General features: G+C 35.8%; 1 non-coding gene across 1 annotated transcript; it reads left to right on the top strand.

Annotated features, from left to right (window-relative positions):
- Positions 1-3,524: 3,524 nt before the first annotated feature.
- Positions 3,525-3,658, top strand: LOC141570281 (small nucleolar RNA SNORA22). Its single transcript, XR_012494286.1, has one exon. It is a non-coding gene; the product is annotated as a small nucleolar RNA SNORA22 (small nucleolar RNA).
- Positions 3,659-3,998: the final 340 nt, after the last annotated feature.

Genomic DNA, 3,998 nt, shown 5'->3' with positions numbered 1-3,998 from the left:
TAAAATGCAGAGCCTTGGGCCCAATGGATCCAGAATCTGCACTTTAACAAGATATCCAGGTGATCATGAAGGGTGTGGCTCTTAGGGCATTACCTCAATCTCTTATAAAGAACAAGTGCAGATTTTAAAGAACAATTGTTTCTTCTGTTCTCAGTTGAAGTTCATCTAGTTAGCATTAAAACCAATAGAATAAAAAAGATTTGGATGCAAGTCTCTGTTTAATTAGAAAATTCTTTAGTTTTGTTTTAGACAGACCTGCCTTAAGAGGACAGGTGGGTTTTTCAAGTACATGGGGAAACATACGTGCTGAATTCATTTAAGTAATTTTTAAAACACGCTGCCAGTGTTTCCTAGGAGAGACCTATGAAACAATGGGAGCATGGTATATCATCATATATGGAGCCATGGCCTTGTATTTCATAGATATGGTGCTTAATCCACAGGCATATTTTAAATATTTTATTACATTAAAAAATTAAATGTATGGGGGTAACATTTGTTAATAACATTATATAATATTTAGGTGTAAAAGATTATAATTTGATATCTGTATCCTCTATTACGTGCTCCCAACCTAAAGTCTTGTTTTCTTCTGTTACCATATATTTGACCCCCTTTAGCCACTTTATCCTTACCCCACCCTCTCACCCCACTTCCCCTTTAGTAACCACTATTCTGTTATCTGTGTCTCTGAATTTATTTTTGTTTGTTTCATTAGTTTGTTTGTTGCTTTTTACTTCATAGCCTACATATGAGTGAAACCATATGGTTCTTGTTCTTTTTCATTTGACTTAATTCACTTCATAATTTCCTCAAGATCCATTCACATTGCAAATGGCAATATTTCCTCTTTTTATGACTGAGTAATATATACATATTACTCCACATCCTCTCCTACATATGCTATTTCTTGTCTTTTTTATAATAGTCATTCTAACAGGTGTGAGGTGGTATCTCATTGTGGTTTTGACTTGCATTTCCCTAATAACTAGTGATGTTGAATGTCTTTTCACTTGTCTGTTGGCCGTCTCTGTGTCTTCCTGGGAGAAGTGTCTGTTCAGGTGCTCTGCCCATTTTTTAATCAGATTGTTTGTTGTTGTTGTTGTTGTTGACTTGTGTGAGTTTTTTAAAATATATTTTGGATATTAGCCCCTTACCAGAAGATACCATTTGCAGATATCTTCTCTCATTAGTTTGGTTGCCTTTCAAAAAATATTTTTAATCTGGATTTGTTATTTACACCATACTCTCTTACGTCTTGTATTAGTACCTTTCTTGAGATCTGAGCTCCTTTGTCTTAGAGATTTCTGCTGATATACCAAACAGATGAAATGGAATGAATGTGGTCAGAAGACCTAGATTAAAAATCACAGTCTGCCACTTCCTGGCTGTTTGACTTGGGCTATCCCCTTAACCTTTTTAAGCCTCAGTTTCCTCATCCTAAAATAGGGGAAATGCTATCTGTGTACAAGTACTGATTTGGGGACTAAAGAGAAATAAATTTTGCAATAAAATTTCTATGGTTGTTTCTCTTAAACACACTGGCACAGCATCCACATATTATTGGGTATTACAATAATGGATATTAATGAATTAATGCACCACATCATTTTAATAGGGCTAAAAGAGAAAGGCCAGAGTTTATACAGATAACGGCTTACCACTCAAAAACTGTTTCTAATGGTGGTAAATTTTGGCAACTTAGGAAGTATGATAATAGGTACGTGGATTTGGTCAGAGATATCCCACATCACACCCCTACCTAATTCTGCATCAGACAGACTACATTTCTTTTGTTTAAAGTATTGAATCAGAAAGTGCACCTATTCTCTATTGACTTTCATTTCTTCAAGTCAGCCCCTCTGAAAACCACACAAGCCACTGTTTTTTTCTATTGGCTACTTAATGAGCTTTTTATCCTCACTAGGATTCAAGCCATGCCTACACTAAGGTTTGTCTGTAAATTCTTGGACCTCCTCTCATGTTATGCAGAAAAGAACAGAGGAGAGCCCTGACTGAACTGCCCCGATTAATAGAATACCTAGGGGGACGAACTATATGTAATTTGTGTGTTTCAGAGCTTGGTGCTATGCCTAGGGCATTGTTAGAGCTCTGAAAATATTAGAACCTTACCTAACAATATTCACAAGTGATTTTAGAAACATTACTACTAATGAACGTGGGTATAACTCATTCATAGAAAAACAACAGAAGCAGGAAACTGAATCTGAGTTTTGGTTCTGTCTTGATTTTTGTGTGTGATAAACTTAGAACCTCAGAGTCCTGGGACAAGTTTGAGTCCTGACTCAGCCAGTGATTAGTTGTTTGGCTTTGAGTGAGTCACCTAACTTCTCTGCACCTAAATTTCCTCCTGTAAAATCTGGATTAGATTCTAGGATGACCTACAGCAATATAGTTTTTCTCTGGAACAGGCATAGATGGGTGCCTCTAGCCCAGGGTTGTTCCAAGGACACATTGATTTCCCCCTGAATCAGATGATTGCTCTGAGACCCATTTGGGTGGTGGGTCCATAGCAGCCATTTATTGGGCAAGTGACTGATAGCCTCTCTTGACTTGTGAGTCTCCTAGGTAAAACGGGCAATGCAAAATAAGTTATCATCCCACACTCGCCAGGTTAGTAAAAATTAAACATGGGGTCATACCAAATATTGGTGAGGATGTGGAATACTGCAAACTCTCATACACTGTGGTAAGAACTAAAATTGGTGTAATCCCTTTGGAAAATATATTTTAATTATTTAGTACAATTGAATATATGCATTTCAATATATATGCCCATCAATTCTACTCCAAGGTATATATCTTACAGAAACTCTAGTACATTCTCAAGAAGATAATTGAATAAGAAAGTACTTAGCAGGATTTCTTGTAATTATTTCAAGCCAGAAATAATTTGTATACGCATAATACTAGAATAGATAAGTGAACTTTGGTAAAATCATAAAATGGAATATTATAGAGCAGTGAAATTGAATGGTCTGAAGTTACATGAAACAATACGGTTGTATGTAACCAACACAATGTTAAGTGGAAGGAGCAAGCTCAACAAATACACACATAAAGCTGAAAAACAGCATGTCTTGAACGCCTTCAATATTCAAAACAATTCAAAGTTGAATCTCAGATATTTGCACATCCATGTTCACCACAGTGTTATTCACAATAGCCAAGAGGTGGAAGGAACTCAAATGTCCATTGATGGATGGATAAAAAAATGTGGTACATCATTCAGTGAAATATTATGTAGCCTTAAAAAAAAAAAAAGGAAATCCTGTCACATGCTGCAACCTGGATGAAGCTGTTATACCTAAGTGAAATAAGCCAGTCACAAAAAGACAAATGCTGTATGATTCTACTCATACAAAGTATGTAAAGTTGTCAAAATCATAGAAACAGAAAATAGAAAGGTGTTTGCCAAAAGCTGGGGAAGGAGGGAGATTAATTTTTAGTAGCATAATAATGTGAATATACTAAACACTATGAACTGTTCACTTAAAAATAGTTAAGATGGCTTTACAGTAAAGATGTCTTAACGTTCTCTTGGTTTTGACACTGTGCTAGAGCAAAGTCTGTTCTTTCCTTCTGCACTGAAAGGACTATTTATCCTTTTAAATGTATTCAGAAAGTCAGCACATTATATTAACTTAATTGTATGAAAGGGTATGAATGACCCAGAATATCCCTTCAAAAATTATCTTTACTTTATTATAAACTATAGCTGCATCTAATTGAAGAACTCCAGTGCTAGGGTGGTTTTGTAATTGTGTGTTCATTATTAGGGTCTGAATCCCAGAATAACAGAGGGTTTTGAATCTGCAAATGAAAAGGCACTTCAGTTTTGGAACAAGTCAAAATTAGCAAAGAGATGGACAGGGAAACACCTATGGATGTGGCCAGAGCATCTATATGTACTAAATTTCATGCTGAACTTGCTGATGTCTTAACCAAGGCTACAGTGGACTCCATTTTGGATTTTA

Source organism: Rhinolophus sinicus, chromosome 1 (assembly GCF_057876585.1).
Source record: "Rhinolophus sinicus isolate RSI-liver-muscle chromosome 1, RSI-T2T, whole genome shotgun sequence".
NCBI lineage: Eukaryota > Metazoa > Chordata > Mammalia > Chiroptera > Rhinolophidae > Rhinolophus > Rhinolophus sinicus.
The sequence above is the reverse complement of the archived record's forward strand: the minus strand, read 5'-3'. Positions and strand labels throughout refer to the sequence as shown.